The following is a 25,664-nucleotide window of genomic DNA, read 5'->3' as shown; positions in this document are numbered from 1 at the left end:
AGCAGGATAGCAGCTCTTGAAACTCACGGACTATTTTTGTCAAAGGATTCAGTTTTAAATATTCGATGCCTTTAGGATAACTCGTCTATCACTGCGCCAATTTAAGTCTCATTAATCACGTACAGGAGAAGGGGGAAAGAACTCCCAGCCCCTGGAGCTTTTAGTGTACAGTGGGAAATGGAGGCTGGGAAGTGGAACTCGAGCGGCATAGTCACACAGGGATGCGAGTGAGAGTGATCCCCCTGCATTGGGCACTGTTTCTTGGCTCAAAAATCACCAGTTGTGGGTCCTACCTCAGAGCCTCTGGCAGCCTGAATTGAGATTTTTAAGATCATGATGGGGATCTAGGGATTCCATCTAGGAACATGGATTAGGGTAAACACCATGACTGTTGTAGGTGGGCAACCTTTGTTTATGGATCTACCATCTACTAAGAGCCTACATGTGCCAGGCAGCATACTGAGCACTTCCAATGCAAACCCTCGTGAGGATGAGATGGTTAGATAGCATCACTGACACAATGGACAGGAATTTGAGCAAACTCCAGGAGACAGTGGAGCACAGAGGAGCCTGACGTGCTACAATCCATGGGGTCGCAAAGAGTCAGACACGACTTAGCGACTGAGCAACAACATGTAACCCTCATAATGACCTTATGAAATATGTCATTGTCCACCTTTTACAGATATATTATAATTGAGGTTTAGAGATGTTAACTCTTTTGCCCATGGCCATAGAACTTCAGAGTGGTGGAGCTGGGATGTGAACCCTAGGTTGACTCATTCCAAGCCAAACCAAGCTCTAACCATTATACTACAGTGCACTCAAGGCAAGCCAAACCTCAACAGAAATGGAGCCCTTTCTCTCCTTGGAAAAACTGAAATTACAGAATGGTAGGAACTGTCACTGAACCAAACTTGCGTCTGCCTAATGTGGAGCAGAGCCAATTAAATGGTTGTAGTGAAGGAGTAAAGTGTTGTTTTTTTTTAATTCATTATTTTTTGGCTGTGCTGGGTCTTCATTGCTGCATGCAGGCTTTCTCTGGTTGTGGCAAGCAGGGGCTACGCTCTAGTTTCAGGATGAGGGCTTCTCATTGTGGTGGCTTCTCTTGTTGCAGAGCACAGGCTCTAATTATGCAGGTTTCAGTAGTTGTGGTATATGGGCTTAGTTGCTCCACGGCATGTGAGATCTTCCCAAACCAGGGATGGAACCCGTGTCTCCTGCATTGGCAGGCAGATTCTTAGCCACAGAACCACCAGGGACGTCTTGAGTAAAGTGTTTATTGTCAGGTGCCAAGCAACACATGCCAAGCAAGGAGCATGGGAGGTTAGCCTCAAAAGACTGAGACTCTTTGATTGCTTTTTAGGGAAGTGTTTTTAAAGGGATGAAGGTCATAGGATATGTGATCAACTCGTGGACTTTCTTTTCTGATTGGTTGGTGCTGAAGTAGCAGGGTGACATTTTTTGGTGTCTTGATCATCAACCCTCTGGTTCCATCCAGCCTTGAGTCTCTGTGTTTCTGTCTGGTGGGGTCCTGGTTTTTGAAAAACAGCTCAAGGACATGCGTTGGCCTATGATTTTCATCCTTTGCAGGGATTTGGGTCCTATGGCTCTTTTAATGGCTGATCTACTTAGTTATTACTACCTTTTTTGCTTGACTGTTTTCTTTTTGTTTCTTTTTCTCTGCTTCTCTAATGATTAACTGCTTGCGTCTGCTCTTTGGAACTTGGGGACTGCCTAGGAGCCCGAGGCTTCTTTTATAAACAAGAACTGGGGGACACAGGAGGTCTATTACTGGGGAGTCCCTGCAGGGTCTTATTAAATTGTAGAATAAACAGCCTTTAATAAACATAAACAGCCATTCATTTTGATTGCCCAAAGTAAATTTTTAAAAAAATCATTTGTTTGTTTTTGGCTTCTTTGGGTCTCAGCTACAGCACACGGAGTCTTTGTTATTGTTGCAGCTGGTGGGCTTCCCTCTGGTTGTGATGTGACTGCCCCAGTGAGTATGGGCTCAGTAGTTGTATAGTCTACTGGTGTACAGTCCGTTGCTCTGCAGCATGTGTGGTCCAAGCTCCTGGGCCAGGGGTCAAACCCACATCCTCTGCATTGGAAGGCGGATTCTCAACCACTGGACCACCAGGGAAGTCCCCAGAGTAAGTTATGGATAGTATTATGCTGTATAACCTTTCCGGCTTTTAAACAATGTTTGTATTTTAGAAGCATATGAGGACTTCTCTGGTGGTCCAGTGGTTAAGACTCCATGATCCCACTGCAGGGGGCACGCGTTAGATTCCTGTTCTGGGGAGAGCCCCTATGCCACACGACTTGGGCAGAAAAATAAAAAAAGACACATGTATTCACATAGCACATTTTTGTCTTATTTTTCCAAATTAACATTATACCATTAAGTGTTTAAATACTATCACATACCTTCACAAGTATAATTTTAAATAACCTCATAATATGTTGTTGAATGGCTGGGTATACTTACCTATGTAAGTTTCCGTATCTTTGAAGTGGGGCTAGAATTTGCTACCTCACGACTGAGCGACTGATCTGATCTGATCTTTGTGATGAGATAAGTTATTAAGCCTCTGACATGTGATGGATACTTAGCAAATATTTATATTCTTTTCTCCTCATGTTTGGATAACTTTACTAGATTCAGAGCCTGAGATGGCGATTCTTGCACAGGTCGCTTTTTAGAGGTGAGGGGTATCTCAGGAAATATCTGAAAGGGAGAGATGGTGGCAGGAGGTGGGCAGGAGAGGAAGGAAACAGCACGTCTACCCTGCAGCCCGGCTACAGCCTGATCCCATGGCAAGCTCTGAAACATCACAGAGCTGGCATCACCTTAAGGCTGTGGGGTTGACCTCTGACACCTTCACATTAGTGATCGTTGGCTGTGGCTTTGTGTAGGAAAAACCTACTCTTCTTCCTGTGTGAGTCTCCTTTACGATCACACTGACACCACTTCTCACACTAGATGTGTAGGGTTATTTTTCCCACACCAAACGATTCTCTGTGACACCAGCTGGTTGTCCTACAGTTCAATTATGACATTAATGGGAGGAAGCTCAGATCACAGATCAGACATATTTCTGATGTCAATTGCAAGTCCCAGGATGTCACCGGTACTTCTGCCTGACTGGTTACAAATCAGGCTTCCCATGACCTACTCCTTGAGTTCAACAACTTGCTAGAATGACTTAAAGAACTCCGGGAAACACTTCCTTCCTTTTATCAGTTTATAATAAAAAAGTATGATGAGATGTGGGTTTCCCTGATGGTTCAGCAGTAAAGAACCTGTCTGCCAGTGCAGGAGACATGGGTTCGATCCCTGGATCAGGAAGATCCTCTGGAGAAGGAAATGGCAGCCCACCCCAACATTCTTGCCTGGGAAATCCCATGGACAGAGGAACCTGGTGGGCTTCAGTCCATAGGGTCGCAAAGAGTAAGACACGACTGAGCGAGCAACAACAACAACTTGATGAGATGCAGAGGAGCATCCAGATGGCAAAGAGACATGGGGCAAGGTGTGGGGAGGTGGTATACTCAGCTTCAAGCTCCTTCATGTCTTCAGCAACCTGGAAGTTTTCTGATCCACACACCATTGGACTCTTTATGGAGGCTTCATCCCATAAGTGTGATGGATCCTTAAGTCAATTTTTACCCCCACTTTTCCCTTCCTGGAGGATAAGGAATGGGGCTGAAACTCCTAAGCTTCTCACCATAGTTTGATCTTTCTGGTGGCCAGCCCCCATCCAGGACCCCATCAAGCATTGCCTCATTAGAACAAAAGACATTCCTCTCACCCATCAGGGAAATTTCAAAGAATTTAGGAGCTCTGTGTTAGGACCTGTGGTCAAAGACCAAATATTAGAACAAAAGATCCTCTTGTACCCCTATGTTTGTAGCAGCACTATTTGCAATAGCCAAGACATGGAGACAACTGAAATGTGCATTGACAGATGAGTGGATAAAGACGACGTGGTGTATATATATAACGGGTCACTACTCAGTCATAAAAGAATGAACTAGTGCCATTTGCAGCAACATGGATGGATCTAGAGAGTATCATACTAAATGAAATAAATCAGACAGAGAAAGACAAATAACCAAATGATATCACTTACATGTAGAATCTCAAATATGATGCAGATGATCTTATTTACACAGGCATAGAGAATAGAGTTGTGGTTGCCAAGGGGAAGGGAGGGTGGGGGGAGCTGGCTTGGAGTTTGGGATTAGCAGATGCAAACTAGTATATATAGAATGGAGAAACAAGGTCCTGGGCTTCCCTTGTGGCTCAGCTGGTAAAGAATCCACCTGCAATGTGGGAGACCTGGGTGCGATCCGTGGGTTGGGAAGAGCCCCTGGAGAAGGGACAAGGCTACCCATTCCAGGGTTCTGGCCTGGAGAATTCCATGAACTGTATAGTCCATGGGGTTGCAAAGAGTTGGACATGACTGAGTGACTTTCACACTTCAAACAAGGTCCTACTGTATAGCCCAGGGATCTATATTCAGTATATTGTAATAAGCCATGTGTATGTTAGTCGCTCAGTTGTGTCTGACTGTATGCGACCCCATGGACTGTAGCCCACCAGGCCTCTCTGTCCATGGGATTCTCCAGGCAAGAGTACTGGAGTGGATTGCCATGCTCTCCTCCAGGGGATCTTCCCCACCCAGAGACTGAACCCGGCTCTGCTGCATTGCAGGTGGAGTTTTTATCATCTGAGTCTCAAGGAAAGCCTCCATTAATAAGCCATAATGGAAAACACTCTGAAAAAAGATGCTATTAGTGCTCATATCACTTAGGAAATTACTAAGGTTTCAGGGGCTCTGTGCCAGAAACCAGGGGCAGAGACCAATATGTGTATTTTATGTTATTTCCCATGTGTAAAACCTCTGGGTAAACCTCTCCTAGTCAACCAAAGGAGACTCTCTTGAGTAGTCCTTTCCAATATGGTAGCTCATAGCCATATGTAGCTATGGAGCACTTCAAATGTGGCTAGGTTTAACTGTGATGTGTTGTAGGTATAAAATACTCATCATATTTTGAAGATTTAGTGTGAAGAAAGAGATGTCTACATTTCCTTAATAATTATAAAGTAGATTACATGTTGAAATAACATTTTGAGTATACCAGGTTAAATAAAATAGATTTTTAAAATTAATTTCATTTTTTCTAATATGGCTGTTTGAAAATTTGAAATTACATATGTGGCTCACATAATTTCTTTAAAAATTTTTGAAATGCAGTTGAGTTATATTCATTTGTTTAAATTTATAGTGTTGAAGTATAGTTGATTTACAGTGTTGTATTAATTTCTGCTATACAGCAAAGTGATTCAGGTACACGTTGTTCAGTGGCTAAGTCGTTTCTGACTCTGTGATGCCATGGACTGCAGCACCCTATGCTCCCCTGTCTTTCATTATCTCCTGCAGTTTGCTCAAACCCATGTCCATTCAGTCGATGATGCCACCCAACCATCTCATCCTTTGTTGCCCCCTTCTCCTCCTGCCCTCAATCTTTCCCAGCATCAGGGTCTTTTCCAATAAGTCAGTTCTTCCTATCAGGCGGCCAAAGTATTGGAGCTTCAGCTTCAGCATCAGTCCTTGCAATGAATCATCAGGATTGATTTCCTTTAGGATTGACTGGTTTTATCTCCTTGCTATCCTAACTATATATATATATATATATATATATATATGTTCATTCTTTTCATATTCTTTTATCACAGGATATTGAATATTGTTCCCTGTGCTGTACAATAGGGCCTTGTGGTTTACTGATTCTATATATAATAGTTTGCATCTGCTTCACATTATATTTCTACTGGACAATATTGCTCTGGAGTAGGGGTTGGCAGACTCCATAAAAGGTCAGAGAGCAAATATTTTAGACTTTGTTAAGCCATACAATCTCCACTGCAATTTCAATTCTTCAGTTATTGGGGGGCAACCATAGACCAAACATAAATCATTAATGGTCATGGTCATGTTCCAGTAAAGGATTCTTGATAAAAACATGTGGTGGGCTTGACTTGGCCCGTGGGCTGTAGTTTTCTGATCCTTGCTCTAGGGAAAAATAACAGCTGAGAACTGTTAGCAGTCAGTGCTCATACCAGATAAAGATGGTGGTGGTGGAGGGGTCTATATGCCTCTATTTTTCTCCTGATTAGGAATTTTTTTTTTTTTTGAAATGATTTTCCCCAGGTTTTATTACTGACCACTAGCTATTTTGTTTACAAAGGAGGAAGCTTTGAGGGGGAAACTTTATTTTAGGGAGCTTGGACTGTGAGACTACAGGTGGAGAAATATGCAGAAGGAAGGAAAACAGGACCAAACATTTATTTCCTTCTCAGGATTGTAGGAGAGGTACATATGCACATCAATATAACATTTAAAAATATTACTTAGTATTCTGCACGTCTGTGCACCTGGTCTACCCTGGATGGTGGCGGCAGTGTCATCTTGAGGATTTAAGTGATTTTTAAAAATGATACATGTTGATGTATGGCAAAACCAATACAATATTGTAAAGTAATTAGCCTCTAATTAAAATAAATAAAAAATAAAAAAATAAACTTGACTAAAGTGGGAAAAAAAAATGATACATTTCCCCGCCCTCCAACTTTTGCCAATACAAACATAAACATGAAATCTTCCAATTGAGGCCAATTAACATGGAATGCCTTAGGCCAGGAAATAATTAATACAGAATCCCGGGGAAATGACATCTTTGCAACTCCTGCTTTCTCAAGGTGGAATCGCTCAATTAAAATGATTCTCTGGCCTCCAGAGAACTTTCTGTGACCTGTTTGGGCTGGACTCAAATGTCTGCATTGTCTCTGTGCATTTCCTCTGGCACCCCCATGGCCCTGCCCCTCTTTGTAAACACTGAGACTCTTCTAAAGGCCCCTTCAGCTGGTTTGCAGTCGATTCTTCCCGATTGTTTTTACCCACTGATGTGTTGGAGTGGTCTCCCCAGTCTTCAGTCTCCTTTAATCAGAATCTTATTTCTTCAAGGAAGAATTGACATCTCCTTCCTTTTTGTCCTCTTCCTTTGACAAATGTTTGTGTGCGTGCTCAGTCCCTAAGTCGTGTCTGACTCTTTTGTGACTCCATGGACTGTAGCCAGCCAGGCTCCTCTATCCATGGGATTTTCCAGGCAAAAATACTGGAGTGGGTTGCCATTCCCTTCTCTAAGGTGTCTCCCTAATCCATGGATCAAACCCGTGTCTCCTGTGTCTCTTGCTTGGCAGGCAGATTCTTTACCACTGAGCCACTTGCAAAGCCCCTTGACAAATGTGTATTGAGCGTGTACTGTTCACTGAGCCTGTTTTAAGAACCATGTATTGTCAGGCTTGGTATGCTAGTGGGGAAGACTAATACTCATTTTTTAAAAGAATTATCTATTTATTTTGGCTGCTCTGGGTCTTTGTTGCAGCATGCTGGCTTTCTCTAGTTGCAGTGAGTGGGGGCTTCTCTAGTCATGGTGCACGGGCTTCTCACTGCAGAAGCTCCTTTTGTTGCAGAGCATAGACTCTACGTAGGAGGGCTTCAGTAGTCATGGCACCTGGGCTTAGTTGCCCCATGGCATATGAGATCTTTCCAGACCAGGGATTGAACCTGTGTCCCCTGCATTGGCAGGTGGATTCTTAACCACTGGACCACCAGGGATCTCCCAATAATCAACTTTCAATAAATAAGAAAATCATGCAAGTTTGCCAAATGATAAGGTGTGTGAAAAGAATTAAAAGGGGCAAAAGAATAGAGAGTGATGATATGTGTGGGATATCACAGATAAGGTGGTCAGGAGTGGTCTTTTTGAGAAGGTGGAATGTGGAAGAAGGCCTACAAGTAAAAACAGCCAGTGCTTGTATGGTGTCTACTCTGTGCTAAGCAGTGTTTGGAGTGCTTCTTACACATTGATTAATCTGCATGACAATGCAGGAAGGTAGAACTAAGATGAGCCCCACGTAATAAGTGAGAACCTAACATAGAGAGATGGAGTCAATGGCCCAAGGATGCCAAGTTCATCAGTGCTGAGGTTGGGTTGGAACCCAGGCCCCTGGCTCTAAGTGCTCTTAGTCATCAGGAGGCATAAGGACATTGATTTATTGAATATTTGATTCATTAATTTATCCTCATCTCTCACCCATAGAGGACCTCACATAGGCTAAGTAGACATAAGCAAGACCTATTCCTCTCTTACACAGATGGGGAAAAAGTGGAAACAGTGGCAGATTTTATATTCTTGGGCTCCACAATCACTGCAGATGGCAACTACCGCTACAAAATTAAAAGACACTTGCTCCTTGGAAGAAAAGCTATGACAATACTAATACTAAACAGAGTATTAAAATGTAGAGATGTCACTTTGCTGGACAAAGGTCTGTCTAGTCAAAGCTATGGTTTTTGCATTAGTCATGAGTGGATGTGAGAGTTGGACCATAAGGAAAGCTGAACGCTGAAGAATTGATGCTTTTGCATTGTGGTTTTGGAGAAGACTCTTAAGAGTCCCTTGAACAGCAAGGAGATCAAACCAATCAATCCTAAAACAAATCAGTACTGAATATTCATTGGAAGGACTGTTACTAAAGCTGAAGCTCCAATCCTTTGGCCACCTGATGTGAACAGCTGACTAATTGGAAAAGACCCTGATGCTGGGAAAGATTGAGGGCAGGAAGAGAAGGGGGCAACAGAGGATGAGATGGTTGGGTGGCATCACCGAATGAATGGACATGAGTTTGCGTAAACTCTGGGAGATTGTGAAGGACAGGGAAGCCTGATGTGTGGCAGTTCTGTTAAGTTGGACAGGACTTAATGACTGAACAGCAACATTCCTCTCTTACTGCCTTGGGATAGAGACAACCTCAGGGTTCAGGCTTTCTGGGAATTGTTACTGAAGTGAGGAGCACGTGATCTGGTCTCAGCCTGGGATAATGGAGGGATAATCATGGAAGACCATTCAGAAGGGACAAGATGGATTGAAACTTGAAGGATGAGTTTTCAGGACGGCAACGTTGAACTGGAAATGTACAGAGTGTGAAAATAGGCATGGGGAATGGCATGGCAGGTGGAGGGAACAGACAGTGCAAAGGCACAGAGTCAGAGCATCTCAATCCTTAAAGACGCATAGTGTTCACATGGGGGAAATAATAGTTCATGAGACAGGAAATGTGGGCAGAGTTCAGATTGCTTAGGGAACCTCGGTTTTATCTAGAGAGCGATGAGTAGCCATCGAATGAGGGGTGATGTGGATAGATTTGTGTTTTTAGAAGATAGCATAGTAGCAGTGTGTGCATGCATGGTGGTTTGATGGGGGTTATGTTACCCACTTCATTTTTCTTGACACCTTCCCATCAGCCCAGTGGAACTTTTTTTCTTAAATCTTATTTATGGTAATGAAGAGTAATAGTAGATATTTCTTACAGGGTACATCCTAGGGGCTGAATAGATTCTATGCTGAGGACTTCATATTTTTAAATGTTATTTAATTCTAAAAAATCACTCTGCATGATAGGCATCCTGATTGCTACTGTTTGTGTTTTGGAGATGAAGAAACCACGGGTCAGAGAGGTTAAATAACAGATCTCAAATGACAGAGCCATTCAATGGTGAAGCAGGGATGACAGTCCAGAGAGTTTAATTCTGGAGGCCACAGTATAAAGCATGATGCTTTCATCAACTCATTTTGTCAAGTGGACTTGTCTTACTGTCATCCCCAGAGGGCAGGGAATAAATGAAGACACGTGTTGAACACCTACTATGTACCAGATGCAGGTGAACAGGTCTGTGCGTATTTCTGATGCTCTTTCCTTACGGTAGTAGTGTATCTCCTTTTAAGAGATGAGAAAACTGAAGCCAGGAGGTGTGGACTGCTGGTTTTTTCCCCCCTGCTTTATGTTTCCACTTGTTTCTCCCTGAGGGTGTAGTAAGTTGCCTCCTTAGTCTTCATTTTTAACTGCATCTCTTCCTGTGGGGGTACCCACGCTCTCCCCAGCCAGCACTCCAGCCAATGGGCACATTAGGATTGACCACTTAGTGGTCATTGCTCCCTGGTTTCCTTGTCAGGTGACTCCTTCCATAAGCAGCCTTCTCTCCAGTGCTCATCACACCTCTGAGGATAGCCTGCCCCTCCAGGCTTTGAGCTGATGTGTGTCTCTGTCTGTTCCCACTGGGGTGTTGGGGAGGGGAGGAGGGATTGCATTTACAGAGACTAATTCTGGGATGCCAAAGACCATGAGTTCACTTTTCCTCATAGTGGCATGACTGATTTATTATAGACACACAGAAAAAGTATATTTGTGTATTGCTTCTTATTCCTATAGTTTTATTCATCACCAAACATTTAGAATGTTTCAATAAGCAAAAAGAAGCAATCAAAAAGCGTTAGTTGCTCAGTCATGTCTGACTCTTTGCGACTCCATGGCCTGTAGCCCTCCAGGCTCCTCTGTCCATGGGATTCTCCAGGCAAGAGTACTGGAGTGGGTTGTCATGCCCTCCTCCAGGGGATCTTCCTGATCCATGAATCGAACCTGGGTCTCTTGCATTTGCAGGCAGATTATTTTCCATCTGAACCACCAGGGAAGCCAAAAAGCAATCAAAAGAAACTTTTAACTGGTTGTCCAGTGGTTAAGGCTCCATGCTGCCAATGCAGAGGGTGCAGGTTTGATTCTTGAACAGGGAACTAAGATCCCACATGCTATGTGGTGCAGCCAAAAGATTAAAAATAAAAAGGAGAAAGTTGAAAAAAGTAGAAAAGCATTCATCAAAGCAAGAAACTTTTAATCTTACCTCCTGGTGATAAACACTGCTAACATATTGGGGCATATTTATCTTATCTGTTTTTTTTTTTTTTTCTTTCTCTTTCCTTATTACAAACTAAAATAATGCTATACAAGCTATTTTGTAACTGGCCATTTCCCTTTCACAACTCAGCAGAGGCACCTTGACATTCTCCTCTAGTGATGGTTTTCAAACTTGTTTAAGCAGCTCCTGGACCGTTTCTGCAAGCACTGTCTTTGGAAATGAAATTTATTAGACAGATTGTCTTAATCTGCTTGGGCTGCTATAATGAAAACCATAGACTGAGTGGCTTAAATAACAGAGACTTATTTCTTATAGTTCTGGAGCCTGTCTTAATCTGCTTGGGCTGCTATAATGAAAACCATAGACTGAGTGGCTTAAATAACAGAGACTTATTTCTTATAGTTCTGGAGCCTGGGAAGTCCAAAATCAAGATGTCAGTCAATTTGGTTCCTGAGAGAGCTTGCTTCCTGGTTTGCAGATAGTCACCTGCTTGCTGTGTTCTCACAGGGGCACTAACCCATCATGAGGTCTCCAGCCCCATCACTTCATCTAATCTTAATCACCCCCGAAGCCTCATCCCCTATTATTATCATGTTGAGGATTTGGGCTTCAACATATACATTTAGGTGGGGCCATAAACATTCAATCCATAATATGAATCAAAATAGAGTTTCTTTAATTGAAGCATAAACAGAGGAACCAAAATTCTACCTATTTGCTTTGTTGTTTTGCTCAAATTGGCTCCTGAATCAACTTTGAATTTTCTAGTTTTCCAACGAGCATTGCTTGCAAAAAAAATTCCCCAGCTGACATTATTTTGAATGGTTGTATTATATTCCATCGTGTGGATGTACCCAGTTCCTTGTTGTTGGACATTTAGCTTGTTTCTCATTTTCCAGCATGAACAAAGTTATAATGGGCAGCTTTGTGCTGCCAACCTTGTGTGTATTCATGATAATTTCCCACAGATAGTTTTAGAAGCAAAAATGTCTTTTGATTGCTGCCCTGTGGAGATGTCTCTCTGAAGCCCTAATCTTTGTCAGGCTGGGACTACGGGCCTTGGTTCAGAGTGTGTATGTGCTGGACACCATATGTCTTCATAAGGCGGCTGGTACTCGCCTGCTGAGGCATGCTTCATGGTCAGGACAGCACAGACCTTCCTCTGGGTCTGGGTGGGCAAGACTGTTGCTGAATAGTCTATCTTATATCTGCAACAGGTTTTGGCAGTTTTCAAAGCCTTTTTTATTTGTCGTCCCACTGTCCCTGGAGGTAAACAGAGAAGAGACATATATATCTTCAAAAAATTTAAAGCATATTAAGGTTCAAAGAGGTTAAGTGACTTTCCTAAGATTCTGCTTCTAGTAAATGACGGCACTCTGTTTCAGTCAGCTATTACTGCAATAAAGCTGTGTAACAAATAACTCTCTCCCCTCCAAAAACATCTCAGGACCTTACATCAACAGTTACTTTCTCACATGATAGCTGGGACTGAGGGTTGGCTGTGGTTCAGCTGATCTCAGCTGGTGCAGCAGGGCCTAGGGGACAAAGAGCACAGTGACAATAGATAATGTCATAGAGAAAGACTTGACCATGACCTTAAAGGCCATGGCAGCGGAGGTGGGGGCTAGTTCTTAATCTTATACTTATTGCATTAGGAGGCTACTGAAGGATTTTATGTTGGAGAGTAATGTGATCTGATTTATGTTCTAAAAGATTATTTAGACTTGTTTGTTCAATGTTAGATTCTTCAGTGCTGGGTTCATAACAGATGCTCCGTAAATATTTTATTGGATTAATAAAGAACCTGGTTCCCAGAGAAAGCAGTGCAGTGCAAGCCCTGAGGAACTGGGCCCAGTCCCACTCTGTGCAGGCGGCTGGTAAGCTTGTTGGCTTTTCTGGGCAAGATTCGTTAAGTCAGTTTGTTCATTTATTCATTCATTTCACTAATTCAGAGGACATTTACTGGGTGTAGCCCCTGGGGTGTCCACACCAGCAGAGGGAAGGCTGTGATTCTGTAAACACTCTAGAAACCTCAACTGAAATGATGTCCTCACTCGTCTTTTCTTTGGAGGCGGAAATTCTCAGGGCAGCTAGTGAAGAAAAGGACTTCCCTGGTGGTCCAGGGGCTAAGACTCCGCACTCCCAATGCAGGGCACCTGGATTCAATCCCTGGTCAGGGAACTAGATCTCATACGCTGCAACTAAGGATCCTGCATGCCACAAACGAAAAATGATCCCGCACGCAGCAACTAAGACTTGGCTTAACCAAATAAATAAATAAGTATTTTTTAAAAAATAAAGGGGGCTCATACTTTTCATAAGAGGTCTTCTCTTTTGGGGTGGAATAACCAGGGCAGAGGGAGATAATCACTGTTAGGGCTGGGACATCCTTTATTCATCAGTTCATTCAGCTCCTTGTGTGGAAGAGGAAACCAAAACCCTTGGAAGCGCGGGGGGCGGGGCATCGATTGCTCAGGATGACCCAGAAAATTGGTTCACAGCCCAGGAGACCCCAGACCCCCAGCTGCTGCCTAGCTCTTTGCTTCATGCTGCCCTGAACTGTGCTGAGCTTAGTCGCTTAGTCGTGTCTGACTCTTTGTGACCCCACGGACTGTACCCCACCAGGCTCCTCTGTCCATGGGGATTCTCCAGGCAAGAAAACTGGAGTGGGTTGGCATGCCCTCCTCCAGGGGATCTTCCCAACCCAGGGGTCGAACCCACATCTCCTGCATTGCAGGTGGATTCTTTACCATTTGAGACACCATGAAAGCCCAATCCCTGGACACTCACCCTTAAACCAACAGTTTAAACACTCTAAATACGAGTTTGGGGGAGAAAATGATGGTCTTTATTTCTAATGAAGATGCTTTTTTGATTAAAAAACAACCCCAGAAAGATAGTTTACATTTAAAGAGAAACGGTGAAGTGCAAAGGTTTAGAAATAGGAATTAGGATTTCTAATTATATAGCACTTGGGACCACATGTTTATGAGATCTTTGAAGAAACGCTTTATAAATAGGTCAAAACAGGCGTCACAGTCTTCATGAGTGTGTTTGCTGGGTGTGCTTGTTTAGCACTGGGGCCTGATCTTCTGTAGACTTGAACTCTAGTTGCATTTTCTTGTGTAAATGAATCATCTCCAGCTAGACTGCAAACAGGGCGTGTTTTTTTTTTTCTTCTATTTATCATTCCCTTTCCCTCCATCCCAGTGTCTAATGTAGGGCCAGGTACAGGAAGTTTGCTTAATAAATCCATTTCATACCCAGCCCCTCCCTGCGCCTCCTCCCTCCAGCTTCGCCTCCCCTCCTCTCTGTTTCTTTGCCTTCCTCATCCTTGCTTCCTCCCTTTCCCTCCTGCCCGTTTCCCTCCCTCCCTGCCCTTTTCTCTTTCTCACCACTCTCCTCCCTTCCTTCCATAAACATGTCTACTGCAAACCAGTGCCAAGGGCTTACAGGCACTGGGGATTCAGTGATGAGTAAGGGGAACAAGTTTCTTCTTCCCTGTAGCTGTGTGTCTACTTGGGGAGCCTGGGCACTAATCATCTAGACGTGGGGGCGCTGATAAAAGTATCTTTATACCACGTGGAGTGAGGAATGCAGTGGAGGGGGCGCATGGTGTCAGGGGTCAGGGAACACTTTCCTGTTCCTCCTTGCTGGAGCAGAGGCCCAGAGCACAGGTAGGAGACAGCAGCTGAAGGAGGGGAGCAGGTGGAACATGGATCAGAGAGGGAACTGCATGGTTCTGGGGAAGCCTTGGGCAAGGGGTTCGCGGCTGGGTCTTTGGAGGGATGGACAGGAGATTTGCGTGGCCGGAGCAGAGAAAAAGTGGGAGAGGAAGTGGAGAAGGTTGTGGACAGATCAGCAGGCAGGTCAAGCAAGGTCTCGGGGGGCCTGGGGCCAGGGAGCCAGAGTCGGGGAGAAGGTGAAGTTTTGGTGTTTTTCTTTAGAGTGGTGGAAATTGTGGAAGGGGTTTAAACAGAAGAAAATCACACTTGGAATTCATTTCTGGAAGGTCACTTTAGACCAGAGGGATATGTGGCTCCATTGATGGGGGTGGGGATGTAAGCTGTGAAGGGCTGCTCTCCACCCCCAACAATGGCACATGCCATATCCTGATGGAGAAGGTCCCCAGAGTGACGTGTTGAATGGCGAAAACCAGGTGCAGGACAGTGTCAGAAAGAGAGGTGGATCGGAGTATGCATTTGGATTTACATGTGTTTGATTAAGGACACACTGGAAGGATGAAGAAAAGGTACCCCAAGAGGCTATGTATTGATCGCGTGTATGTGTGGGGCAAGATGTATGGGGACAGGTATGGTCTCCATGTGTGCCTTTAAAAAAATTTTTTTTTAGGTCACTACAGAGCATTGAGTAGAGTTCCCTGTGCTACAGATGAGGTTCTCATTAGTTATCTATTTTATGCATATTAGTGTATGAATGTCAATTCCAATCTCCCAATTCATCCCACCCCCCATTTCCTCTCTGGGTGTTCGTATATTTTTTTCTCTACACGTGTGTCTCTGTTTCTGCTTTGCAAATAGGTTCATCTGCACCATTCTCTTAGATTCCACATAGATGTGTTTCTCTTTTTGACTTACTTCAATCTGCGTGACAGTCTCTAGGTCCATCCATGTCTCTGCTAAAGGAGAAGGGAATCCAAAACAGAGGGGATCTATGTATCAGTGGATTCACTTTGCTGTGCAACAGAAAATAACACAGCATTGTAAAGCAGCTGTGAAAAGTGCAAGTGAAAGTGCAAGTCGCTCAGTCGTGTCCGACTCTTTGTGACCCCATGGACTGTACAGTCCATGGAATTCTCCAGGCCAGAATACTAGAGTTGGTAGCCTTTCCCTTCTCCAGGGGATCTTCCTGCCCCAGGGATCAAAGCCTGGTCTCCTGCATTGCAGATGGATTCTTTTATCAGCTGAGCTACACGGGAAGCCCTGATTTACTTCACTTAACATGATAATCTCATGTTAACATGACATCCACCAATGTTGCTGCAAATGGCATTATTTCATTGCTTTTATAGCTGAGTAATATTCCATTGTGTATATGTAGCGCATCTTCTTTTTCCATTCATTTGTGGATAGAAGTGGCTTCCATATCCTGACTATGGCAAATAGTGCTGCAATGAACATTGGGATGTATGTATCTTTTTGAATTAGAGTTTTCTCTGGATATAAAAAGTGGAAACAGTGACATATTTTATTTTCTTGGGCTCAAAAATCACTGCAGATAGTGACTTCAGCCATGAAATTAAAAAACCCTTGCTCCTTGGAAGAAAAGCTATGGCAAACCTAGACAGAGTATTAACAAGAGACAATGGTCTGACAAAAGTCCATAGCTTCTAGTCAAAGCTATGGTTTTTCCAGTGGTCCTGTACAGATGTGAGAGCATGGCCATAAAGAAGGCTGAGCACTGAAGAATTGATACTTTCACATTGTGATGCTGGAGAAGACACTTGAGAGTCCCTTGGACTGCAAGGAAATCCAATCAGTCAATCCTAAAGGAAATCAACCCTGAATATTCATTGGAAGGACTGATGCTGAAGCTGAAACTCCAATACTTTGGCCACCTGATGCGGAGAGCCAACTCTTCGGAAAAGACCCTGATGCTTGGAAAGATTGAAGGCAAAATGAGAAGGGGACAGCAGAGGATGAGATGGTTAGATAGCATACCAACTCCCTGGACATGAATCTGAGCAAACTGCAGAGGAGCCTGGTATGCTACAGTCCATGGTGTTGCAAAGAGTCCGACAGGACTTAGCGACTGAACAACAACAAACAATTGGATATATACCCAGAAGCTGGGTTGCTGGGTCATATGGTAGTTCTTTTTCGTTTTCTGAGGAACCTCCATACTGTTTTCCATATGGCTGTACCAATTTACATTCCCAGCAGTGTAGGAGGGCTCCCTTTTCTCCACACCCTCTCCAGCATTTGTAGCATGTGAATGTTTTTATACTGCTTTGACTTCTGAGCCACGTGTTTGGCTTATTACTCAAAAATTGAATAAAAATGAGCTGAACTGAGCTCTAAAAGCAGTTGTTGTGAATTTTGGAGTGGGGCGAGGGGAATAAAATGTGAGCTGTCAATCTGTGATGGGAGATTCTCACTCTCCTTTCACTCTCAGCAGATTTTCTTTTCTGTATCTGATAGTGGTGAGGCTTTAACCATTTACTGAAAAAACAGCCTCTTGATCTCATACTTCCTCCTCTAGCCAGACTTTTGTCATAATAACAGGAATTCATCAACATCTTACCTTTAACAGTTGTTAAAGTGTTGCCCCCCTGGAGGGTCATGGTACGTAACTTGTGTTGAGCATGTACATCATGCCGGATGCACGTTTCACTTTCATAACAACCTGTCACCAGCGTTTTGTGGACATGCAAACTAAGACGTGCAAAGGTGAGCTGATTTGTTCGAGGCCCTTGGAGGTTAGCCTGTGGAGGGTAAGATGGAGCATTGGGTAATTTGACGGCTGTGTGCTAGGCACTGACTAGGTCCTGGAAATACCCTGATGAATAGAAGTCAGGTTTTGCTCTTTAGAGATCACACTATCCAAAGGGAATGACAGAACTTCCACACATAACTGTTATGTAGTGTGACAGAAGCTTTAAGCCGGGAATAGGCAAGGCCATAGAAATGAGAGATGGGAATCAGGGAAGGCTTCCTGGAAGAAGAGAAGATGCTGTAGTTATACATAACTCCTGTGTGCATATAGGAGTTTGATAAGGCAGGTAGAGCCTGGAGGGCATTTTGAGGGGAGGCCAATCCAGGGAGAGGAAACAGCACGTGCCTGGAGGTGGGAAGTGGTGGACCATGAGGGAGGAAATATGAGAGCCCTTGAACTGCCATGGAGGAGGAGCTGAGTGGAGACCTTGATACCGTGCACGGGGTTCATGCCATTTTCCTCCAACCAACCCCCTTATAATGTGTGACTTTTCCTGCTGGCAGTATGCCCCTTTGCCTTTGTGATATGTCTGTAGTCAGCTCCCAAGATTCATTCTTTGCTTAGCTGACTTGTTGCTACGTGTCACCCTCGGAGCTGGAGGTTCAATGGCAAAAATGAGGTGATGGTGTCATGGGTGAGTCAGGCATGGAAATAGATAAATTGATATCAAATGGATGTTCATAAATGGCATTATACAAAGAAGTCCAGAAATGGAGCATATGATCAGGGATAGGAGGTGGCTGGGAGGACTTCTTGGAGGAGGTGACTCTTGAGCTAAGTTTTAATAGATGAGGAGGCCTTGGTTGTGGGAGTGGGGATAAGCTAGTTTGGCCTCAGAGAAGAAGGCACAGCAGGGACAAAAGTCCAGAGGTATGATGAAATTAACTGTGTGTGTGGAGCCAGTGGAGTGGCCAGAAATAAAACTGAGATGGGAGTTCCCTGGTGGTCCAGTGGCTAAGACTCTGTGCTCCCAATGTAGGGGACCCAGGTTCAATCCCTGGTCAGGGAATTATATCCCACATGTGGCACGTAAGACTTTGCGTGCTGTAAATAAAGATCTTTCATGATGCAATGATACCTGATGCAGCCAAATAAAATAAGTAAATAAATATTAAAAAAAAATTGAAGAGGTAATGGAGCCCAAAAGGCCTAATAAGGTGTTTTCACGAGGGAGGAGGAAGAAGAAGAAAGAAGGGGAAGAAAGGTGATATCCTCGCATTCTAAAATGCTGATAAAACCAGAGCATCCGGTAAATCAGACCATTGCACTAGAACTGTTCCCCTGGGAAACAGCAAGTGAACTCACCAAGTCAGGTTTCGGCCAAGCCCTGTGAGTCGAGTGGCTGTCAGGTGTGATCACACATCCCTGCCAGAGCTGGCCTTTCTCTGCTGGGGAGTTGTATCTTCCAGCCTGGCTGAGACTGAGAACCCAGGGCCTCCACTTCAGGCCAGTAAGAGTAATTAAAATGGGATCAGTGGTTGCCATGGCAACATTGACATCCGTGCTCCCAGTATGGAGGCCTCTGGCCATGGCCAGACTTGCCTCCTGAGGACTGACACCTGGCCCCCCTTGCCTGCCCTGGCCAGGCTCCCTACCAGACAAGCAGGAAACACCCCACACGTCCCAGCCATCATGTGCCAGCGCTATCCTGTTGTCACTTTATGCATGTGACCTTGGGTTCTCAAGACAACAGCCCTAGGAGGCAGGAGGGGGCAGCTGAGGCCAAGAGAGGCTCAAGGATCTGCTCAAGGACAGTGGGAACCAAAGTCTGCAAAGTTTTGTATTTGCAGGATACAAAACTGCAGAGCCTGGGGTCACTAGTTTTGGGCTTTTTGACCTTCCTCACCGTTACTTTTCAGACCCACAGTTGTGAGAATGACACTTGCCACATTCACTTCTGTTATGGACTAAATGTTTTTGTCCTCCCAGAATTCCTATGTTGAAAGCCAAACCCCTAATGAGATGGTTTTAGGGAATGGAGACTTTGGAAGGTGATTAGGTTTAGAGGGGTTCATGAGGGTGGAGCCCCCATGATGGCATTAACGCCCTTATAAGAAGAACAGACATTAGAGCTCGCTCTGCCATGTGAGGTCACAGCAGGAAGGTGGCCACCTGCAAGCCAGGAAGCCTTCATGGTGAACCGAATCACCTGGCACTTTGACCTTGACCTTGGACTTCTTAGCCTCCAGAACTGTGAGAAGTAAATGCCTGTTGGTGTAGTCACTCAGCTTATGCTATTTTGCAATGGCAACCTGAGCTAAGACAGCTAGCCTTTAACCTCCTTCCTTGCATGTGTGCATGCGTGCTCAGTCACTTTAGTCATGTCTGATTCTTTGTAACCCCATGGACTGTAGCCTGCCAGTCTCCTCTGTCCATGGGATTCTCCAAGCAGGAACACTGGAGTGGGTTGCCATGCCCTCCTCCAGGGGATCTTCCTAATCCAGGGATGGAAGCCACGTCTCTTATGTCTCCTGCATTGGCAGGTGGGTTCTTTACCACTAGTGCCACCTGGGAAGCCCAGCCTTCTTCTTTGCTGCTGCTGCTGCTGCTAAGTCGCTTCAGTCGTGTCCAACTCTGTTCGACCCCATAGATGGCAGCCCACCAGGCTCCCCCGTCCCTGGGATTCTCCAGGCAAGAACACTGGAGTGGGTTGCCATTTCCTTCTCCAATGCATGAAAGTGAAAAGTGAAAGTGAAGTCGCTCAGTCGTGTCCGACTCTTAGCGACCCCATGGACTGCAGCCTACCAGGCTCCTCCATCCATGGGATTTTCCAGGCAAGAGTACTGGAGTGGGGTGCCATTGCCTTCTCCAGCCTTCTTCTTTAAAGTACCTCAATTTCCGTTTGGAGAATTTTGTTCCCTTCACTCGCTGCATCTTGGTGGGACGGACTGTTTATGGTCACGTGATCACGTTGGGCCAATCAGAGTTCTCCCCAGGCCTGGCCTCTGCCGATTCTTAGAGTCCAGCATATTCTTCCCACATGATGCTCGGGGAGACAAGGAGGGAGCTTGGCTCCTGTCATCCGATCCCAACCCTACTTCCAGTTCGAGTTCTCAGCCTTTCCATCCTGTGTAAGCTGCTGCTCGGGGTCCATCCAATCACGTCTGTTTCTGCTTCAGTTCCCCACCGTCATTTCTGTTCCTTGCAGACAGAGGTTCCCCAAGAAGGGTTAGCCTGGTTCTGGGAACTTAAAAAAATTAAAAAAAAAATCAAATATAGTTGCTTTACAATGTTGTGTTAGTTTCTAGTGTATAGAAAAGTCCATCAGCCATAAGAATACATATATCCCTTGTTTTTGGATTTCCTTCCCATTTAGGTCACCTCAGAGGTATTGGGTCCTTTCAGTGCTGTTTGTTTTTGTTTTAAATCAGCTTTATTGAAACATAATTTACATGCCAATAAAATTACCCATTTGAAAGTGTACAATTCATTGGCTTTGGTATATTCATGAAATTGTGTATCCATCATCACTGTCTTATATTAGGACATTTTCGCCATCCCCAAAGAAACTCATAAGCATGAGCAGTTATCCCTTCAGCCCTGGAAATTACTGATTTACTTTCAACTCCATGGATTTGCCGATTATGGGCATTTCATATTAAAGAATCACACGATATGTGGCCTTTCGGGTCTGATTTTACTTATTTATTTACTTGGCCATGCTGCATGACTTGTGGGGTCTTCCTTCCTTCCCCAACCAGGGATTGAACTCATGCCCTTGGTGGTAAAACCACTGGACTGCCAGGGAAGTCCCATGGTCTGGCTGGCTACTTAAGCTTAGAGTGTTTTCAAGGTTCATCCACACTGTAGCACGTATCAGTATTTCATTGCTCTTTTAAAAATTGTGGTTAAAAAAACACAGAATGTGAGATCTACCCTCTCAACACATTCTAAGTGAATTGTAGGCACGATGTTGTATAACTGATAACCAGGACTTTTTCTCCTTCCATACTTGAAACTTCATACCTACCAAACACACTTGTTTTTTAAGTTTTTTATTATATTTTTTAACACCAAAATCATTTTGTACTGAGGTTATAGTGGGTTAACAATGTTGTGATAGTTTCAGATGAGCAGTGAAGGGACTCAGACATACATTTACATAAATACCACTTGTTTTTAATCGTTGGCTGAAAGCATGTTGTGACATGAGCATGAACGTGTGTGCATGTGATGAGCAAGAAGAGTGGGAAAGGTGAGGGATGCGAGGGACATCTCTGCAGGACCGAGGATGGCGGGGGGGAAGCAGATAGAAGCGAGGCAGCAGCCTGGATCTTTCTTGAAGCCTGACTAGGAATGGGAAATAGTGTCAAAAATACACGCAGCATGGCCTTGGCCTTCAGGGCCTCATAGTGTATCAGGAGAGATGTTGACAAGGGCATAAATAACCATATCAGAGCGCATGTGATAAGGACGTGAGGGAGACAATATGGGTGGTGGGGATCCAAAGGAGGAAGAGATTGTTCAGTGGGGGGAATAATTGATAGTAACACAGTAACAATGATAAGAGGTAGCATTTATTGAACTTTTATTGTCTGCCAGGTGCCTAACTTAATGTTTTACATGCTGCTGCTGCTGCTGCTGCTGCTAAGTCACTTCAGTCGTGTCCGACTCTGTGCGACCCCATGGACTGCAGCCAACCAGGCTTCCCCGTCCCTGGGATTCTCCAGGCAAGAACACTGGAGCGGGTTGCCATTTCCTTCTCCAATGCATGAAAGTGGAAAGTGAAAGTGAAGTCGCTCAATCGTGTCTGACTCTTAGTGACCCCATGGACTGCAGCCTACCAGGCTCCTCCATCCATGGGATTTTCTGGGCAACAGTGCTGGAGTGGGGTGCCATTGCCTTCTCCTTTACGTGCTGATGTCATTTAATTTTCATAATAACGCTGGGAGGTAGCTACTCTTATTTCTCCCATTTTCCAGATGGGGGGTACTGAGGCACAAATAAGTGTCCCAAGGTTACAGGGCCAGGAAATGGTTGGGTGGTATTTAAATCCTCCCTTTCCGGCTTCCCAGCCCATGGTGTCACAATGTATCATGGGGGTAGAGATTTTGGTGTCACCTTGTGAAAGGCAGCCTGAGAAAATTGATGCCAGCGTCAGATAATACTTGGGTTTCCCTGGTGGCTCAGTTGATAAAGAATCCGCCTGCAATGAGGGAGACCTGGGTTCGATCCCTGGGTTGGAAAGATCCCCTGCAGGAGGACGTGTCAACCCACTCCAGTATTCTTGCCTGGAGAATCCCATGGACAGAGGAGCCTAGCGGGCTACAGTCCATGCGGTCGCCAAGAGTCGGACACGACTGAGCGACTAAGCACAGCACAGCACAGATAATACTCACCTCAGGCAGAAGGCATTAAAACAAGCCTTTTCACATGTTTTGGGTGTTGTAGCAGAGAGAAAAACACTCATGTAATCCCTTCCCTCTAGTCCTCACCAAGGGGGCTTCTGGAACCCTTCAAGTGACAGCCTTATAATTAACTAAATGAAAATCTCCCTGCAAACAAGGAATCTTCAAAGGGCTACTGCTTGCAGACTAATAACACTGACAAATCACAGTTTTATTTGAACAAATTCCTGCTGAAGCTGGGCCAGTTCCCAGACCTGCCCTGGCTATGTTACGAATCAGTCCACTTCTAGATCTAGCCCAAGATGCCGTGTTTGAAAATAATTTTGAGCCAAGATATAGTCAGAGCTGATCTTGAAGGAAGCAAGATTGTTTCATGACCACAAGCCCAAGACCTTGGACTCTGGCAGGTAGCTGCAAGTATCTGTTGCCTGAACAAATAAAAATGATTCAAAGGTGATTAATTCTATGGTGCATCATAGATATGACATGAACCAAAGGGGTGATGGTGTATCTGTCAAGACCTTGGGGTTTTCTGCGTATCTATTCAACAGAAATTCAATCTGACTTAAGTAATAGAATTGGTCAGCTGTATAACTAAAATGTCTCACAGTATTCTGGCCTCCAGGAAAGGTTTGATCCAGCCATGCCAGTGTGACAAAATTATTATTTTCGTTGTGAGAGCTCAACTTCTGGGCAATTTATGACAGATATGTTTATACTACACCTCTGTTTGAAGTCTGATATTGTGGTTTGGTCAAGGGTAATATTTTATAGACACACAATCTGGCCTGAGATGGAAAAAAATTCACCAGATTGCCAAGCTTGTGTGAAGTACAGAAGAACAGATGACCAGAATTCAAGAACATAACAGAAAATGGAGGACATTCCTAGCTGTGTAACCCTAGAAAAGTTTCTTAAATCTCTCTGAGATTTTCCCCCCTGGAATAAACATGAATAGTCATTTCTGCCCTATTTTAATGCTTTGGGGTTGTCAAAAGCCTCAACTGAGAAAATATATCTATTAGAATTCTATGCAAGTGAGCAACTATACTTAATGATCATGGGAATTAATGGGTTATTGATCATGACAGTTTCTTATAGTAGATGCTTAGACTGATTCATTCGTTTATACGTTCATTCATGTATATTATGTATATATGTGCCTTCAGGAAAGGTTTGATCCAGCAATGACAACAAATTATTGTTTTTGTCTTGAAAGTTCAGCCCCTAGGAAATTTAAGAGATGATGTGCTTAAACTGCAACCGTGTTTGAAGTCTGTTGACATATGTCTGTATGCTTATATGTATTTAAGATATAATTTACATACCATACAATTTCACATTTTAAAGTTATACAGTTCATTTTTTTGGTACAGCCACAAAACTGTGAAAATTCACAGGCCATTTTCATCACCTCAGAAAGAAACTCCATACTGATTAGCAGTCACTGCCATTCCTGCTCACCCCAGCCCCTGGCAGACGTTACTCTCCTTTCTGTCTCTCTTTTATTGAGCACCTCCTATGTTCAAGGAAGAATTGGAAATATGATAATAAGAAAATTCTCCCAATGGACTTGGAATCAGATGAACAAACCCTAAATTATTGAGGTAAAAAAATGAATGGAACTGACTGTTGTTGTCATTGAGGGGGTGACTGCTGCTTTTAAATAAAAATTTTAAAATATTTAATTAATTCATTTGGCTACAGCAGGTCTTAGTTGCAGTATGTAGGATCTAGTTTCCTAGCCAGGGGTCAAAGCTGGGCTCCCTGCATTGGGTGTGCAGAGTCTGAGCCACTGGACCACCAGGGAAGTCTGGCAGGGGAATGGGAGTGAATGCTTTTGCAGGGAGGGGCAGTGTAGGGTGGACCAGATTTACTTTCTCTGCCACAGCTTGGCAGCCGTGTGGCCTTAGTCTTGTTGAGTCTTAGTTTTCTTGTCTCTAAAATGCCACCTACCTCTGAGGGTTGTTCTGAGGGTAAAATGAGATGAGGCATGTAAAGAGTTTAGCATGTCATCTAGTGCATGGGAGTGTGTGAAGTTGCTTCAGTCGTGTCTGACTCTTTGCGACCCTAAGGACTCTAGCCCACTGGGCTCCTCTGTCCATGGGATTCTCCAGGCAAGAATGTTGGAGTGGGATACCATGCCCTCCTCCAGGGGATCTTCCTGACCCAGGGACTGAAATGGCATCTCCTGAATCTCCTGCATTGCAGGCAGATTCTTTACTGCTGAGCCACTGGGGAAGCTCATCTAGTGCCTAGTAAGTGATCAATAAATGGTAATGATATTATGCTTGAAGACTTTCCTGATGGCTCAGCAGTAAAAAATCCACTTACAAATGCAGGAGATGCAGGTTTGATCCCTGGGTCAGGAAGATCCCCTGGAGGAGGAAATGACAACCCACTCCAGTATTCACGTCTGGGGAATCCTCTAGACAGAAGAGCCTGGTGGGCTACAGTTCATGGAGTCACAAAGAGTCAGACACGACAGAACAACTGAGCAAGATGATGCTTGAAATGAATGATGAGGAGGAAATGGCATTTCTGGAAAACCTTGTAGTAAGTGTGAGTGCTTATCTCAGGAATTGAAGGATGGGGAAAATTTTCTTACCAAATGCTCCATTGAAACTGAGGTCTGACTTGGCACCATTACCATCTTGGGCTGGATAATCCTCTGTTGGAGGGGCTTCTTGTCTATTGAAGGATGTTTAGCAGCATCTGTGGGCTCTCTCTGCTGGATGCCATTAGCATTTTCCAAGTTGTTCCGATCAAAATTGTCTCCATGCATACATGCTAAGTCACTTCAGTCATGTCCAACTCTTTGTGACTCTATGGACTGTAGGCCTCCAGGCTCCTCTGTCCATGGGATTCTCCAGGCAAGAATACTGGAGTGGGTTGCCATGCCCTCCTCCAGGGAATCTTCCCGACCCAGGGATGGAACCTATATCTCTTATGTCTCCTGCATTGGCAAGCAGGTTCTTTACCACTAGGGCTGACATTGCCACACGTCCCCTGGAGGGCAAAGTTAGTTCCTGCT

The 25,664-nt window shown here is 44.3% G+C and overlaps 1 protein-coding gene and 1 non-coding gene across 3 annotated transcripts in view; both read left to right on the top strand.

Annotated features, from left to right (window-relative positions):
* Window positions 1-25,664, top strand: part of SHISA9 (shisa family member 9) — a 351,536-nt gene that overhangs the window by 42,897 nt on the left and 282,975 nt on the right. The window lies entirely within an intron of this gene.
* TRNAG-CCC lies at window positions 18,219-18,291 on the top strand. The gene has a single exon. It is a non-coding gene; the product is annotated as a tRNA-Gly (tRNA).

Source organism: Bubalus bubalis, chromosome 24, assembly GCF_019923935.1.
Source record: "Bubalus bubalis isolate 160015118507 breed Murrah chromosome 24, NDDB_SH_1, whole genome shotgun sequence".
NCBI lineage: Eukaryota > Metazoa > Chordata > Mammalia > Artiodactyla > Bovidae > Bubalus > Bubalus bubalis.
Note: the sequence above shows the minus strand (reverse complement) of the source record. Positions and strands in the feature narration are given on the sequence as shown.